The sequence below is a fragment of the Canis lupus genome, chromosome 27 (assembly GCF_048164855.1).
Source record: "Canis lupus baileyi chromosome 27, mCanLup2.hap1, whole genome shotgun sequence".
NCBI classification, from domain to species: Eukaryota; Metazoa; Chordata; class Mammalia; order Carnivora; family Canidae; genus Canis; species Canis lupus.
The window spans coordinates 21,955,892-21,974,992 of NC_132864.1; positions in this window are offsets into that span (position 1 = coordinate 21,955,892).

Here is a 19,101-nt window from a genome sequence, read left to right on the forward strand (position 1 = left end):
TGTTGACCCAGATGCCCTACACATGCTCACAAAAACCTTCTGCCAAACATCATTAGCCATTTAGGCTTCTGTGGTGTTATTCTGAGTCCCTTACTTTCTGGCATTAATTTAAAGCAACATTTTCTCACCTCCACTGGCATTCTTCCATGAGTTAAAGGCTTAAAAAATGAATTGAAATGGATTTTGTCACAAATTGCCTAAAATCAAAATGTTTGGTTTCATCTCCTATTTCATTTCCAAATGATTAGCAGTAGCTGCCTGTAGCACCTGTTAGTAGGACTCAGAGACCATTCCCAGGCAAGCAAAAGAACAAAACAACAACAACAAAAAAAACCAAAACCAAAACCAAATAATCAACAACAACCAAAAGCCACCATAGCCTTATCAATTAATGTTTTTCATTAATAAGTTACTGATATCTGTCATGAACATGAGATCAAGGACTGGTGACAATATCTGACATCCTCAATTATAACAAAGCATTTTTTTTTATTTCACTCCAAAGAAGCACACTGGTTCGGTGTGATAGTAAGAACAACTATTATTTATGGAGTGCCACTGTAAGCTAAGATTTTTTCCGTTACATGATCCCTCTTATAACAACTCCTCAATTTTATCAGGACTGTCTTGGTAGCAAGTGTCAGACAACCAAGTCACACTAGCTGAAGCAAAAATGAAATTGTTTGGACTCATGTAAACTAAGAGGAGAACTGAGCTCGTGCTTAGAATCACAGGAAGAGTTGCAGGAAACAGCCTCAACAACATGCTCCAGAAACTTCCTCTCTCATGTCTCATTTTTTACTTCTCTCTCTTTGTCTTTGCCTGTTGACCACATTTCCTCCTACTACAGACAGGCCTATTCTATCTGAAAGGGACCATGGCCGCCAAGTTCCCAATGGTTATAAAATGTTACTTTCTCCCAATATGTGTATATTGATCCCAAGGAAAAACTTTGATTGGACTGCCTGGATCACATGCCTATCCCTTGGACCAATCACTGTGTGTGGTCAGATGATTTGGCCAGAACTGGGTTATATTCTCATCCTTTTGCAGGTTGCATACTGTACAAGGATGCCAGCAGAAGAAATAAAATCCTGCCTGTGCTCTGCTCAGCCAGCCACACACCCTGGCTCCAGGTAAATCTGCTAGAAGAAGGATGCCTTTTTCTAATTTATGCAAAGATATCATAGCAGCTGCTTTAGATAAAAGCATTTACTGCAGGCCACTGTGAGCTCTAGGAAGTAAATCATGATTATCTCATTTTTAAGATAAGAAAATGGAGGCCTACACAGGTAAAGTGACTCGCCCTAGGCTACATAGCTGAAAACAGTAGATTTAGGATTTGAATCCAGGTCTCTGGCTCCAAAGCCCGCACTTACCATGTGATGACTCACTCAGCCACCTGTGTGTGTGTGGGGGGGGGGGGGGGCATCAGGCTCCTAATAGCATGAGGAAGAAGTGAGATAAATGGATTCTTTGTGTTTCTCTGAAAACCCAGCTATCCCCATGAGGATAATTTAAGCAAGAAAACCAAGCCAAGCCCAAGACAAGGCACTTCACAAAAACTGTTTGCAAACAGCTTGGAAGTCACGGTGTTTCCCTTCAAAAGGTAATTTCTTGCTTGGAACAGTGAGAAATTAGATGCAATCTGTTTTGATTTCTTCCCAATTTAGGACACGCTTTGGTGACCAATCTGAAGACATGCCAGCAGCCTGTCTCAAGGATATGTTAGCTTCGTTTATGTCCTGTTCATAAAGGACATCTAAATCATCCCACAGGAAAGGCGGCCCAGAATTGGTACAGCAGACATGGAGACAGACTGAGCTGCCTCTTTCTGGGCATTAATAATAATAATAATAATAATAATAATAATAATTTCCATTCACTGGACATTTACTGTGTGTCATGCCTGATGCTAAAGACATCCATCATGGCGCAGCCCTATTAGAAAGTCAAGGCAAGGTGAGGTTATTTTGGCTACTCAGCATCTGAGCACCCTTTCTGTTGGGGGAAAATCCTCCACTGGGTGATTCTCAGTGGAAGCTTCACCTGTTTCCTCCATGAAACCAGAAGAGATCAGAGCTCTGTGAGCTCCCCCAAATCCTTCCAGAACATTCCAATTTTGCTGAAATTAACCAATATCTGTTTCTGTTGTTTGCATCCAAGCACCCTGCTACATAAAAGTGTTCTTATCCCCATTTTACAGATAAGACTGAGACTCAGAGAGAGTATGAGAATTATCAAAGAGTTAAAAGAAAAAAACCTATGGAAGGGCAGAGCATGGCTCCCTGAAGACATGAGGGAGGCATAATGTGGTCAACGTAAGCAGAGCTTTGTAGTCAGGTTGACTTGGAGATGAATGCCAGCTCCATCCTCTGGGGGACCCCCAGCAAGTTATTTGACCTCTCTCTGTGTCCCAATGTCTTTATCTAAAAAGTGCAGATGGTTGTGCCAATAGCATGGAATTCTTGGGAGCATTCAGAGAAGCCATCAAAAGAAAAGAAAAAAATGACTTATGTATTGCTCTCAACATCATGTCTGGCACACAGAAAGTGCACAACACATGTTAGCTGTTGTATCTGTTATGATGATTTGTGCTCATTAACCCCTCTCGAACATGTCATAAGTGTGGCTTATCTGGCCATCCAGTAGGATTGTTTGCTTTATCTTGTCATCCCTTCCACCACCACCCCCAAGATATGTTTAAAGGAAAGTGGAGGGTGAGTAATAAGTCCACCAGGAATTATATTGTACCTCTTGGCATGCGGGTGACTTCTGAAACCAGATACTCACTCTAGTTCTCTCTGTGTCAGAACGCTGGCACGGGGATCCCTGAGTGGCTCAGCGGTTTGGCGCCTGCCTTTGGCCCAGGGCGCGATCCTGGAGTCCCGGGATCGAGTCCCGCGTCGGGCTCCCAGCATGGAGCCTGCTTCTGTCTCTGCCTCTCTCTCTCTCTCTCTTTCTCATAAATAAATAAATAAATCTTTAAAAAAAAAAGAAAAGAAAGAAAGAACCCTGGCACAGCCCAGCAGAGACTCAGCCTGTGCTCATCCATCACACTAATGACGATGGATTTCCACCCCTTTGCCACTTGATCACCAGCTGCCCAAGTTTTATCACCATTTCCCAGGGCAAAGCAGGCTACCCCCAACTCCGGCCCACAAGGGCCTTTTTTTCTTACTCTGTGTCACCCAGAACAGAGCCAATTAAAGAACTCACTCATGTCTCCACCCTCCACCCCTTTAATTACAAATAGTGCTGAGAGTTGAATAACACAGAACAAAAGACAGATTTATTTACCCCAGGATATAAACAAGATTATCAGAAACAAGCATTCAGAAGCCCTTAGCTCCTGGGAGAATTTTAATTTGCTGACCCCCTGCCTTACAGAAATCTCAGTTTTTTTCACATAATTATAAAACCCCAAGAGTTCCGCCCGCTTGAGTTATTTGTTGGCACACATTCACCACCCTGGCTCCTTGCTCTCATTGGCCGTCTAAGTATCTCCACTGGGGCTTTAAACCAGGCTCTTTTGAGACAACGCAGGAAGGCTGAAAGAAATTCTCTTTTCCTGGTGAAATGTTCCTATTGCAGGCTACCTGGAATGCCCAGGGTATACAAACAGGAGCAGGGAGGAGGCAACGTTACATTGGCTTTCGGTTACAAATCATTTAACCTCACATCGGAATGGCATGAAGCCCAAAAAGGGAATGTATTGGCTCCTGTAAGTGAAAAGTCAACCATAAAGCCACGTTCAGGCATAGCTCAGTTCAGGGGCTTTACGCATTGCACTGGGCTCAGGCTCCTCTACACCTCTCCCCTGTTTTTCTCTGTTCGTTTCTTTCTCATGGGAAAGAAGGTCCCCAGAACTCTCAAGCTTCCTAGAATTGAATGGCATTGGATCAACTTGGGTCATGTGCCCACACTTGAACCAATCCCTGTGACCAAAGAGAGAAATACACTGATTGGCTCAATCTGGGTCAGATGCCCAGTGCTATACCTGGAGGATGAGGCCAGTTCTGTTGGAATCCGGCAGACTGAGGATGACAGGTGGGTGAATCCCCAAAGAAAAATCTGGGTGTTCTATGCAGAAGAGGGGAGATGGATGCTGGGCAGGTGAAAACAGTGGACCTTCAGAGTATTCCCTGGGGTAGGGGCTGTAGAATACCCACAGTCTTTCCTGGGCAGCTTGGAAGTGGTCCTTCAACAACTGTTAGGGGTTAAATTGTGTTATCTTCCTTCTCCCTAGTTTATATGTTGATATCATCATAAACCCCCCCCCCCCCCCCCCCCCGGTACCTCAGAATGTGACCTTATTTGGAAACAGGGTCTTTACAGAGATAATCACCTCTGTAAAGGGCCTCATTAGGGTCTTAGAGATCATTAAGGTGGATCCTAATCCAATATGACAGGTATCCTAATAAGATGGAGAAATTTGGACCCAGACACATATACAGGGAGGATGCCATGTGAACATGAGAATAACCATCTATAAGCCAAAGAGAGAAGCATGGAATGGATTCTCCCCATGACCCTCAGAAGAAACCAACCCTACAGACACCCTAACCTTGAATTTCTAGCTTCCAGAACTATGACACTTTAAGTTTCTGTTTTTTAAGCCACTTAGCTGTGGTAGGGTTTCTGTTTTTTTGCAACAACCCTAGAAACTAATAGAGCATCCTTGGAGAAAATGTCAAGCCAGGTGGTTGGCTCATGACTAACTTCAATCCCTAAGAGACTCCTAAGCTCCACCCAGATTCTTGCACATTCCTGGGGCTTATGCCACCATGGTCACTCTTCATTTAGGGTAATTGTTTCCAGACGGGTTTCTCTGCTCAATACAGGATTGATGCTGATGTGAAACTCAGCCCATACTTGCCACACAGAAAAAGAATCCACTCACTCAAGACATGTCTGTACACTTTGCTAAAGTCCTGGGGTAAGGAGGAGGAGATTAAAATTGCAAATTCACACAAGCTTGAAGCAAGCTTCAAACCTGAACAGTAAGAATTCATGTTCTTTGTTCGTTCATCAAAAAAATTTTGGAAGTCTATTTTGTGCCAGACTCTGAAGTATGAGAAGATGCAAGATAGACAAGACCCTGTACTCATGGAATTTATACGTTAGCTGGGAAAACATGACAAACAAATAAGCAAGAGACTTTCATTAGGAAATGTCGTGAAGAGAATAGCAGGGTTGGGTGAGCACTTTGGAGATGACATTTTTAGCAGAATGAAATCTTTTCTTTCTTTAAAGATTTTATTTATTTATTTATTTATTTATTTATCATGCACATGAGCCATGGACAGAAGCAGAGGGAAAGGGAGAGAGTACCTCAAGTAGACTCGGTGCTCAGTGCAGAGCCCAACATAGTACTGGATCCCACAACCAAAGATCACAACCTGAGCCTGGAAACCAAGAGTCAAATGCTCAACCAACTGAGTCACCCAGATGCCCCTAGCAAGATGACATTTTTAGCATGATTTGGGGTATCAGGAAATACCTCTCAGAGGAGATGAAAGTGGGAGGGGCTAACCCTAGACAGAAAGAGAAGAGATGAGCCATATGAAGGCCAAAGGCAGAAAGGAGGGGAGTGCATTCCCAGTATTGAGACACTTGAGAGGGTTAGGGCAGGACCCCGGGGCCAGGGTGACATTAAGAAAGTGGCCCCAGATCTCCGGAGCTTCCTGGCTCTTAGCAAATTCCCTCCCTTTCCTAGTTTTGTTATTCAGAGGCTTATTCATCTGTAAACTGTTGAATATGCCCCAAGATCTGTTCTGAGTACTTCTGGGGCAGAGGGAAAGGGACAACAGGGTTGTCTGGTACAAATATAACACTATTCACATATGCATTTTTAGATTTTCTAGGAGCCATTTTTAAAAAAGGGGGAACTGGTGAAATTAATTTTAGTAAGATATGCTATTTCATTTAATATACAAAAAAATATTGTCTTTTAGCACATAAGCAATATGGAAATTGTTGAGATATTTTGGCATCCTATTTTTTAGTACTATCTTTGAAACGTGTGTATGTTTCTTTTTTTTTTTTTAAGATCTTATTTATTTATTCATGAGAGACACAGAGAGAGAGGCAGAGACATATGCAGAGAGAGAAGCAGGCTCCACACAGGGAGCCCAACATAGGACTCGATCCCGGGACTCCAGGATAACACCCTGGGCCGAAGGCAAGAGCTAAACCACTGAGCCACCCACACCCAGGGATCACCCATGTATATGTTTCATACTGACAGCATGTCTTAATTTGGCTCACCACATTTCAGATGCTCAGTAGCCACATGAAGTTATGGCTACTACTGCCTTGGACAAATTCATCTCTAATCATACAACGGGGGGAGGAAAGTGGACCTTGGGGAAATTCCTTTCAAGAGTATAGTATGGGGGCACCTGAGTGGCTCAGTGGTTGAGCATCTGCCTTTGGCTCAGGTCATGATTCCGGGGTCCAGGGATCGAGTCCCACATTGGGCTTCCCACAGGGAGCCTACTTCTCCCTCTGCCTCTGTCTCTGCTTCTCTCTGTGTGTCTCTCATGAATAAATAAATTAAATCTTAAAAAAAAAAAAGAATATAGTCTGAGTGCAATTCTGCAGATGCACATGGGCTAGAGTGTGGGACTGTCATCCTGACTTCTCATTTCTCTTAACCTCAGTCTAGGAGAAAAAGGTATAATAACACTATTCAAAGTGTCCAGCAGAGAGCCCTAGGGCACATCACCTGCAGAGTTATGGGGCCTGCTTAAAGGAGTGAAAATTTCCCCTGACAGACATCCTGGAACAAGGTCAGGTGATAAGGAGGCAGAAAGGTGGGTCTTAGGCTGGGCAGCAGGCAGTGTGAACTCCCAGGCAGGCAATGCCATGAGCGCTGCAGGTGCTCACAGGGCAGGGGATGCTCTGTAAATGTCTTTGGGGTTGGATCCTGGGCTCCGAACATGTTACCTCCGGGAAGTATCTGGAACATTCAATCCTAGAACATCCAGTAGTCAGCATAAAATTTGCAGCCTGTTCTTCCTGCCACCATGGGCAGCAAGGTCTGTCCTGTGCTCAGGGGGAGGCGCACAGGGCAGAGCAGCAGCAGCTGGAGGCAGAAGGAAGGGAGCTGAAGCAGAGACAGCAGAGCCTCGTGGGAAATGTGAACCAGTGGTCCAGAGAGCAGCGGCTGGCTGAAGTGACAAACAAGATGAATTTGTGAAACATGCACATGTCCCCCAGGAATGGAGGAGAAACCTGATTTTACAAAGGAAAATAAAAAGGAAAAGGGAAAAATAGGAAGAAAGAGAAACTGGAAAGGAGAGAAGCCTCTAGAAATGGAGTGGGATGAGAGCTTGAGCATCACAATAAAGGCCTTAAAAGAAAGAAGAGCACCACATACTGGTAAAATCTGGGTTCTGCTTGTGAATGAATGAATGAATGAATGAATGAATGAATGAAAACTGTGTGTCCAGTTGCTGGTGTGAGTCCTTTCCATGGCTCATTTAATTACTCCTCACAACAGCAGTGAGGCCAGTATGATTAGCTCACTTTATGGATGAAGATACTGAGCCTTGAGAGGTTAAATAATTACTTAAGGTCACACAGCTAAAAACTCACACAGTCAAGAATTGAACCTGATTCTGCTCTTAATTGCTACACTCAAGCTTCTTAAGAGGCGTTCTGGAGAACACCATATCCAAAGGTCTCTGTTAAAACACACACACACACACACACACACACACATATAACACAAAACAGGGGGAGAGGGAAGGAGGTTGGGAAGTTTGACCAAATAAAACTGGAAAATGTAGCATATTATCACCCACTTGGAAAGTCATAGTACACAAGCAGAAGGTTGTCACAGGCTGTTCCGATTATCTATGGCTACATAACCAATAGCCAAAAATGATTGATTTTATGTGCCAACTTGGCTAGGCCACAGTACCCAGGTGTTTGGTCAAACACTAGTCTACATGTTGCCATGAAGGTGTTTTTTAGATGAGATTAACACTTAAATCAATAGACTTTGAGTAAAGCAAATAAATCTTCCCTAATGTGGGTGGGCCTCACCCAATCAGTTGAAGGTCTTATGAGGAAAAAAAAAGACCAACCTCCCAAAAGTAAGGGAATTTTGCCCACAGACTGCCTTGAGACTCAAGCCACAGTTTCAATCCTTTCATATGTCTCCAGTCCCCAGTCTATCAACCCACCCTGCAGATTTTGAACACCATATATATACCTTATTGGTTGTATTTACCTAAAGCATCCAGACTAATACTATATCTATATATATAAGATAATCTTATATATAGATATATATATCTTATATAAAACTTACATCTTGTAATACTAATATTTTATATATGTAAAGGTATATAAAATGTGTATGTATATTTGTATGTATTTATATACAGCAGAGACCATTCATCTCTATTCCACTGTGGCTAGGATTTCAACTCTGATGCCTCCTCTAACAGCTGGAACTATTAAAGCCACAGCCAAAAGACATAATTCCCAGGTATCTTTGCACTCACCTGTCTGGCACCATGGTGGGATGATACCCGGAGGATGTGCTCAGCTGGGGCTGCTGGCTGGAGAGTATACCTGTGTGCCTCAGAACAGGGCAGCTTGATATTCCAGGGTTGAAGTGGTGTGTCCTTTCAGGATCTACCCTCGGATGTCATAGTGTTATTTCCACTGCACTTTGTAGGTCTCAGATTCCAGGGGAGGGGATGAAGACCCCACCTCTCAATAGGAGGGCTGTGAGAGATTTTGCAGCTAGGTTGTAAAAGCTTGTAAATGCTCTACAGAGGCCTCAAAGTAAAGACATCCATTTAATCTTGCTTAGCTCCACTTTTCTCAAGATGCCATTTATCAGTCGTCACAGGGGAAACTGTGTGTCCAAAATTCAGATGTTGGTCTTAACCCCCAGTATCTCAGAATGTGACCCCATTTGGAAATAGGGGCAGAGCAGATGCCATCAGTTAGGTTTAGATGAGGTCATACTCGAGTGCAGTGGGCCCCTAGTCCAGTATGCCTGGGTGCCTATAAAAGGGGGAAACTTGGACCCAGACAGACATGCACTAGGGAGAAGGACACGAGAAGATGAAGGCAGAGGTCGGGCTTATGCATCAGGATTGCCCACCAGCCACCAGATGCCAGGAGAGAGGCATGGAGCAGGTTCTTACAGCCCTGAGAAGGAACCAATCCCTGTCAACACCTAGATGTTGCACTCTAGCCTCCAGAACCAGAACCGTGTGGGAATACATGTCTGTTGTTTAAGCCACCTAGTTCCTGCTACTTTGTTACAGCAGCCCGAGCTGACTAATGCAAGTGTAAACTCCATGGATGCATTCACTCACTCATTCGGTCATATTCAAGACCCTTCCCAGCATGGTCCCTGCTGACTGCCATTCTCAACTCCAGTTCCCCTCACTCCAGTTCCCTGAAACTAAAATTTTTATGAAGATAAAATAAAATAATGTACTAAGATATCTAATAAATAGAAAGTGGGGCATAAACGGCATCCCCTTTCTGCATCCTGAGCCTCTCTTTCAGACTTCTAAGCTGACAATCTCTTAAAGAGACTGGAGCCTGGCTCCTACACAGGCTCCTTCTTCAGACTCCATGCAGAGGTCCAAGGCAGCCCCAACGAACGGGTGGGGGGCTCACAAGGGCATGCACTGTGGGGGCAAGAGTTTTGGGACATCTCTAGGCTTCTGTGGAAAAGAGGGAATGTTGCATGAGCAGGCCATATTGCTGAGCCTCAGCAGGAGATGGTGCTCAATCTGGGCTCTAATAAAAATTAGCTTTGTGACTTTGGGCAGATCTCTGAGCCTCTCTGGGACTTGGTTTCCCAGTTCATGCAAACCAGGTATCCTTAAGGATCCTCTTTCCTTTGTAATCTAGACAAGATCGATACAGCTATCTTTGTACAAATTATAGAAAATCTGATCTCCTTCCCAAGATTTCTGTGTACCCCCCAAGGATGCTTTTGTTTTGTTCTTAGTTCTATTTAAGGATAATCTGGATGTGCCACTCATGGGGTCCCTCTGACACTGGGGCAGGAAGATGAGTTCACCTCCTACCCCAATCCCCACCAAGCTGACTGCTCACATGAAGCATGTATATAGCATATTTGATGCCCACCTCTGATTCTCCCATGAGAACCCAATTTTCTGGAAACCACTCTTCACCTACCTCAAACCAAATAAGTATGGATGTGAGGCCGTCTCTGGCTCTGAGGGTTAGCTTGTGATCCAGTCCTGGCCAATCAGAGCATCCCATTGCCATGGCCACAATGATTAAGACGGCCATATCATCAATCAAAGATGGCCATATCATTCTAGTCAATCCAAAGAGAATTAGCCCTGGGTCTTTTTGTTAAAAAAAAAAAAAAAACAAACCTACGAGGAACCAATACCTGAAATGAACTATTGGCCTAAAAATTAAAACTGCTGGTTAATTTAGCAGCAAAAAAACAAACAAACAACAAAAAAAAAAAAAAACAAAAAAAAACGTTTATTGGGAAATAGAGGATTACAATACAAAACAAGCAACCTACTGCAAAACCAGAGGCAAGTCCTCGGATCTAAGGAGAGGAACCCTCTTTTATAGAAGACGGTGGGAATTGGGAATGCCGTAATAAGCAAAAAAATCCATTGGAGTAAACTGGGAGTTTGAAGTAGAGTGGCTTCTCATTGGCTGACTTGTGGACTTGTGACAGTCTCTCATTGGCTGGGCTGTTGCCAGGGCTGGAAGAAAGCCTTACTCCCTCTGCTAGGAAAATAAAGTAGTATCCACCTGCGAGGTCCCTCTCTCCCGTTGGGTCTGGTCTGCATGAGAGCTCCCCCTGCTGGCCTCCCAACGCCATCCTAAAGGAGGTTTCCTTTTCTTAATTTTCACCGAACCAAAAAAAGAGAAGAAATACAAAGAGACACTAAGTATCAATAGTTATGTAAGGCCCTGGACCCAGCGGAGCCTGGTGTATTCAATTTCATAAGCAAATAAACTACTCCTGGCTTGTTTTTTCTTGATCCAATCTGATTTTTTATCTCCATCACTTGCTCCCAAAGACATCTGATAATAAACCTGACTGAAAACTTGAGAAGGTAGATGAATTTACGGCATAGCAATGCAAAGAATACAAATTCAATATCAGGTAGTCTTGTTCCTAGAAATTCTTTGTTTTGCTAACTAAGCGTCTGCCCACCTCTGCCACAGGGCTCACAGATTTCCATTCCAAATTCATGTTTATTCCCACCCTTCCCCCCTACAAACTGTTAAAGAAGTATTTCCTTAAACAAAGAGAATTCTCTCCCTGAGGGGAATTCCCGTACTAGCTACTGAGAAAATAAAATTTTCACTCCCCTGCCTATTCAATGAAGAGGCCGAACATGACTTCCTTTTGATTCCATGCAACTTAAAAACTCTGTAGTTCAAAATACAATAAAGCCATTAAAATTATGGCCTAGGAGAATGTTTTTCAAAATGTAAGTCATAACCCATTAGTGGGTCTTGAAATCAATTTACTGGGTCATAACCAGCATTTTTTAAAAATGAAAAAGAATAAAATAGGAAAATAACCAGAGTACATCATACATAATAGAGGTGAGTAGTGGTTCATGAAACTTTTATTTCAATTAGAAATTGAGAGGTGCTGTACACACACTGAACTAGATCATAGTTTCAAATGTATTTCTCATCGTGGTACAAAAGGTATGAAAGCTAATGGTGTAAATCAGTACTTGCTGACATGAAAGATATCAGTAAATTAAAAAAAATTAGTATATGTAGTGTGATCTAATTTTGTCAAAGTAAACAACAGAAGAGACAAGATATGGATGTAGTTGTGGCTATATCTGGAAAATATACAGAATTATGCATATCAAAAGATTAAATTATTATCCCTGAATGGGGGGGGGCAGATTATGGTGTTTTTCATTTTCCTGTGTATACTTTTTAAATCGTGTTTTTAAAAAGACATGTTATGGGGAACCTGGGTGGCTCAGTCTGTAAACCTGTCTGACTTCGGCTCAGGTCATGATCCCAGAGTCCTGGGATTGAGCCCTGTATTGGGCTCCCTGCTCAGTGAGGAGCCTGCTTCTCCCTCTCTCTCTGACCTCCTCGTGTTCTCTCTCTCTCCCTTCCCTCTCTCTTTCTGTCAAATAAATAAATAAAATCTTTAAAACAATTAAAAAAACATGTTACTTCTATAGTAAATTTAAATTTAATTTGCTCCTACAGTAAATTTAAAATTTTAGAGCCTATTTTTATTTTGAAAGGTAAGTAGATTCTTAAAAACCTTCCAAGAAGACCATCTGGAAGAAAAATACACTCAAATATTAACGGTGCTTTTCTCTCCTTCTCCTCCTTCTTCTTCTTCTTCTTCTTCTTCTTCTTCTTCTTCTTCTTCTTCTTCTTCTTCTTCTTCTTCTTCTTCTTCTTCTATTTGGTTAACTCTTTGTTTTAAATGTCTCTGGCACCGACAGGTGTTATTGGAAAAATAAGAGGGAAAGGATTTGTCTTAATTTCAGGATTCTTTAGTGGGAGAAAGAAGTTTGCAGACAAAACTGGGAAAACCAGAACCTAGTAAAGGGGTAGGGCGGAGTGGGGGTGGGGGGAATATATGCAAATCCTTTGAATGGATTTTCCACATCAGTGAGCATCCTTTCTTCTTTTAGCTACTGTCTGATGAAGGTGTATATTCGAATGCCGCTATTATATATTCCAAATGTCATATTTCTCAGCACCTGTTTGAAAGAGCATATTTTATTGAGAAGGAACTGTCACTGAAGCTAAGGGAAAGAGAGACAGTTTCTACCCAAGTGCCAGAAGTCGGGGGGACTGCCAGACAAGAAACAGGTGTGTACTTATAAGGCTGTCCTTGACCAGAATGCAGCCAGCAGCAGAGGACAACCCCAAAGAGGGGAGGCAGAGAGAGTCTCTTCAAGGAAGGTATTGTCAGGAAATTGAAAAATTGGGCCACCTCGTCCAGACTGTCTAAACAATGATGCCTGAAAGAAAGTAAGAGCAGGAAAATTGCCTCCCAAATGGTTAGTTGAATTGTGAGTTCAAAATTATAAGTTATAAAAGGAAATTACAGGAGAAAAAAATGGGAGGGAGGGAGGGAGGGAGGGAGGGAGGAGAGGAAGGAGGAAGAGGGGTAAAGGGAACAATAGTGGTAGTCGAAATTCTTACCTGTCACTTTTCAGGAGAAGGGGCGGGGGCGGGGGTGGGGGTGGGGATGCAGCCCGGGGAAGAGATGCATTTGGGGTCGGAGAAACACAGATATGGACATTTCAGCCTTGTCTTGCTAACTGTCAGGCTAGCAGCCTCATCTGGGATGCTCAGCACTCTGGGCTCCCGGGAAGAAGCTGTTGTGCCCAAGCTCTGTGCCTGGAATGGGAAGCCATTGGTTCTTCCCTCTTCTTTTCAGAGGATAATATTTTTCTCTTCTGTGTGCAAAACGGGGAAAGGAAGTGAGAGTTACTTTTATTTGTGTTTTTAAAGTGATGCATGCACGTGGCTTAGGGAAATTTCAAAGAGTACAAAAGGCCATCCAGTGTAAAGGAAGTTATGCTTTATGCATACATATTCTGCTTGGCCCTGCCACCCCACCCTCAAGTGGAAGATTCACTTTCCACCTGTGTGACACCAACTGGCTCCTGTGCTCTCTGGCTGGTGGGTGGGTTGAGCCAATGGGAGCCACTGGCAGGAGATCTGAGGAAAGGATCAGGGGGTGTCTGGGGCATCCTCCCTGGGAATTTGCTTCAGACTGGCTGTGCCTCTCACCTACACATGGATCACCACTCCTCCCAAGGCCTCCTCTCCATTATCTCTGCCCTTCAAGGGCAGGTAATCATTCCCTCCCCTTGTCCCATACAGATGGCCACAGCTTCACAGATTCTAGCCTTCAGGGACGGCACATTGTCCTGTGTACCCCTACACCCCTACTCATGTAGGTGACCATGTGGTAGATAATCCTGCCTCATATCCCCTTGACTCTATCATCTGTGTCCTGCTGGGCCCTAATCTCTCTCTCTCCATCTCTCTCGCTTTCTCTCTCCTAAAAGCTAGCATATGATACACTTTGTTTTCCTCTCTTTTGTTTTTGAAACCTAACATATCTTGAAGATTGTGCTGGATGCTTTCTATTTGCACAGCTTCTGCCTCAATGGGCTCCTTTGCCCTGTGGCATCAAATTGGGCCCTGACGTTGGGGGGCCAATTATAGATCGGAAGTGTCTGCAAGAGGAGAGTGAGCTTTGGGTGTTTATGCCTCTGCACCCTCCCTGCCAAGTTGCTGTGGTTGGCTGTTTCCCTCTTCAGAAGGCCACAGCTCCTCCACCAGCACAGCTCTCTTCTCTGAAAAAAATTATATAAATATTTTGAGGTTTTGAATAATGTCACTCTTCAGAGAGGGATAGTTTTGATTTCTAGCAGTTAGAAGAGGGAAGACCACCTTAATCTAGCCAGAGAGTTGGTTTAAAGCTGATTTTTGGCCTTTGTAAAGGAAAGTCCTTTTCCTGTTTTACTGTCATTCTTTTTTTTTTTTAAGATTTATTTATTTATGATAGACATAGAGAGATTGAGGCAGAGACACAGGAGGAGGGAGAAGCAGGCTCCACGCAGGAGCCTGATGCGGGACTCAATCCCTGGTCTTCAGGACCTCGCTCTGAGTTGCAGGCGGCGCTAAACCGCTCCGCCACTGGGGCTGCTCTTTACTGTCAGTCTTATAGTATAGACCATCAGTGGATTCTAACTAGAAGAAGAAAGGAGGGAAAGAGGGAGGGAGGGTGGAGGGAAAAAGAGAGGGAGAACAGAAGGAGGGAAGGAAGGAAGGAAAGATGGAAGAGAGGAAGGAAGGAAGGAAGGAAGGAAGGAAGGAAGGAAGGAAGGAAGGAAGGAAGGAAGGAAGGGAAGAAGAAGAAGAAGAAGAAGAAGAAGAAGAAGAAGAAGAAGAAGAAGAAGAAGAAGAAGAAGAAAGGGAGGGAGGAAGGGAGGGAGGGAGGAAGGAAGGAAAGAAATTAGTTCAGTTTTCCAGGACAAAGAGCTAATTATGTCAGCCAGAATTTATTTTGTGCCTATTATGTGTTATGTTTCTTACCCAGCATATGTATTAACATATGTTTTTGTATCTAATATATGTAGACGATAGAAAAATATAGGCAGAGAGATCAATAATTATGTCATTTAACCCGCTAAAGGCCCTCTAAGTTCAGTGATTTGGTTTTTATTCTTCATCATAAGGCAATGGAAGCTTATATAAGTTAAGAAATTTGCCCAGGGTCACACAGCCAACATACAGGATTAAAAATCCAGACTGAAACTCAGTTCTATTTAGCTTAAATGAATGTTTCTATCTTATGTAAAACAGCAGCTTACAAACAGGATGTGTGGCAGGGGTTCCTACCCCTACCTGTGTGTTAGAATCATCTGGGAACTTTATTTTTATTTAATTGAAAATTCAGTGATGCTTACTATTTAATTTTAAGTCACCAACTCTGCAGAGCTGTGCTGAGCCTCCTTCTTATTATCCTAAGCCATTGGTGCAATCCTGCTATATCCAGGTCCTGCAAAGTCACATTTTGAGGGCATAAATAAATTGGGGTGAAGAGGGACGTGAAACCCAAGGAAAATTTGTGGTGTACTTGTTTCGTGGGGCCTGCTGGAACAAATCATCACAAAATGAGTGGATTAAAACAGCAGAAACTTATTCTCTTGTGGTTCTGGAGCTGGAAGTCCAGAATCCAGGTATTGGCAAGGATGGGTTTCCTCCAAAGGCTCTAGGGCAAGACCCTGCCTCGTCTCTCTCCTGGCTTCTGGTTGTTCCTGGCAATCCATGGTGTTCCTTGGCATGTAGAGGCATCACCACAGTCTCTGCCTTCATTGTCACAGGGCGTTCGGCCTGCGTGTCTTCTGTCTCTACATTCAAATTTCTTCCCACTTATAAGGACACCAGTCATGGCATTAGGGCCCACATGGTACCTTGATTATACTTGCAAAGACTCTGATTCCAAATAAGGTTGCATTGACAGGTATCAAGGTTTAGAACCTAAAACATCTTTTGAGAGGGACACAATGCCATCCACACAGGTAGGAGGCACATACTGAACAGGAAATTGTGGGCTACTTGAAAATCCATGGGAATACCGGGCAGGGGACTGTTTTCCTACCTGGGATGGGGGTGGGATTCTGTGGATGTGAAATAAAATAAGGCTTCCCCTCAAAAGGCTAGAGAGTTGGCAGAGTTGGCAGATATGACTGCAGGTTGTTCTGCTGAGATACACCCACACACACACACATACATACACCCTTTAAATAAAAGAGCATCAAGACCATGTGACAGAGTGCTGAAGTCAATCATTGAATTCACAATCATAAAACCTAGGTTTGTCTCAGACAATCCGCACCACTAAGAAAGTGCAAAATCCCAAGTACTTCAATTTCTGCTTTTGTAAAATGGGATTAATTATCCCATACCTCCAACCTGTCCCCAGCCCAGGATGCTGGGAGATGAAGCATGTCCAAAAGGAGAGCATTATTCATGGAGGTAGCTTGGGCCACATCCTAGAATCCAGTGTGGGAAATTCACTAAGAATATTCCTGGAAAAAAAAAAAAAAAAAAAGAATATTCCTGGAGACCACAACCACAACCCCGCAACCACACCTGGTATACCAAAGCAGAGGAGGAAAGAGGAGAGAGAGGATCATAAACATTGAATTTTTTTCTCCTCATTTACAAAGATCCACCCTTCTTAGAGTGCAGATGGGAAGATAAGGTAGGAATGGGTTCTGACCCCCCCAAGGGTCAATGTAGCCAGCAGAAAGTCTTCTTCAATCTAATGAAATACGGAAGTCCTCGGAGGTGGTGCAAATACCCATTAGGCAGTGGTATTTCGTTCTGGCAGCAATTCATGGATAGATTGCCAGCTACCAGGTGTCAAGGGAGCCCCGAGTTTTACTTTTGCCTTGGGCCCCATAATTTGTAAATCCAGTACTGGCATTTCAGTAAAAACACCCAGAAGGAGTTCTCTGGGTGCTAGCTGCAACACAGAAAAGTATATTAAAGATATTCAGAAAACGATGACTTCTCCAATAGGTTTTTAATGCCAAACATATGTACTCCTCGCCGAAATTCGAGTGTTTAGCAGATTCTGAGATTTCACTTCAACTACCCCAGCTGGCGTCCGACACATTCCACAATTTTTCTTCTGCTTGATACGTCTATTTTTAATCCCTTCAGATGCCTTTCTTTTTGGCAAATTGGGAGGAGAGAGTGCCTGTCGCCCCGCGTCTTTCAGTTCATATTTTGCATAAATCAACCAGGAATTAAGAATTAAACAATCACTTCATATCTTAGTTGTCAAATATTTCACTGTTGGGAGATGCATTTGCATATCTGGAAACATGTTGGCCTCTCGGTACATCAGGGATGTGGAGAATATAAAGAAACTCTTTGGGATACCCATAAGAACAACAGCAGGAAAGGGATTTGGAGCAAGGTCGTCAAAAAAGGTGGCAAGTCCACCTTCTAACTAGCTAAGGAGGAGGGTCCAACCTACGTCAGGTTGCCCAGAAGCAGACCCAGAACAGGAGTTTGAATAGAAGTGGTTTCCTTGGGGCCCATCCAAGCAGTACCTTCAAGGGAGTGGGGAAGTAAAATGGAAAAAGAAGAAGCCAATGCTGGGTCATTCATCCATGAACAGGCAATTGCTATAGGCAAGTCAGTCCTGAATGAGACCTTTGGGGGAGTATAGGGCCCATGCCAGAGATGTCTTACCCAAGGGGGAGTAGGGGACATATTAACCATCACCTCCTGCTCGTCATTACTTTCCGGCTACCCCTGTGGGTGTTAACTTCTTGCACATCCAGGCTGCTCAGTTCAAAAGGAAGACAAGCCTATGGCCCTGTGGTTCCCAAACTCTGCACCAAGGCACCCTAGGGTGCCACAGAAAATTCACAGGAATGAATAGGGATATTTTAAATATTTGAGGGAAACAAAGTGACATCTATCCAACACTGTGTGAGCTATTGGCCTATTGATTTATGTCCCCTCTCCTGTCTCCCCCTCAAATTCATATATTAAAGTCTTAACCCCCAGTACCATAGAATGTGACCTTATTTTGTTGAATACCTCTCTTGCTGGGGAACTCATTCTTTCCCTATGGAATATACCACTTCTTAAACATAAAAGAGAAATAGCATGCTAAAGGCCTAGCTGGGTACCAGGCTCTATACATTCACTATTTTACTTAGTGCTTCCAACTGCCTCAGGTGGGCATAATCATCACTATTTACATATGTGGTGAAATTGGAACTGGGAGAGATAAAAATCCCTTGACCAGGAGCTCATTACCAATCAATGGCAGAGCCAAGATTTGAACACATGTCTTTTCAATTCCACACCTTTTCTACTTGCAATTGTTACATGGCTCTGACGGATGGGTATTAATCACAAAAGAAATAAGAGCTCGCATTTACTGAGCACTTCCTTTTTGCTAGGCATGGTGCTTCCCAGGGACTATCTGTTTGGTCTTCCTCAGAGTCCTATAAGATTATCACTGAGGCAGCTCAGTGGCCAAGTCAATCTGGTTCCAGAGCCTATGCCTTTTATTTCTTTATAAATATTTTATTTATTTTAGAGAGAGAGAATGTGTGCATGAGTGAGCAAGCAGGGGGAGGGGCAGAGGGAGAGAATCCAGAACAGACTCTGCACTGAGCACATGGAGCCCGATGGGGCTCGATCCTATGACCTGAGCTGAAATCAACTGACTGAGCCACCCAGGTACCTGGAGTATGCCTTTTAAATGGTACTCTGTTGTGTATTTCTTTATGTTGAGCCCAAACCCTCTTCCTATTCTTTGGATGCGTAACAGGGCTTGCTGAGTCCTTCTTTATCAAGCCTGCCCTTTAAAGCTGTATGAAGATAGCCCTGTGTCTTCCTGTTCAGAGCTGAACACTTTCCACGCCATCTCACTTTCTCATCCTATCTCCTCCCGAACCCTATCTACTGAACACAGTCCAGTTTATCTGCAACTTTCTGGTTCCTTTGTGAAGCCCACAAAGGAAGCAGGAGGGCCAAAAGTCCCTGTGAAAGGGAAGGTGAGACTCA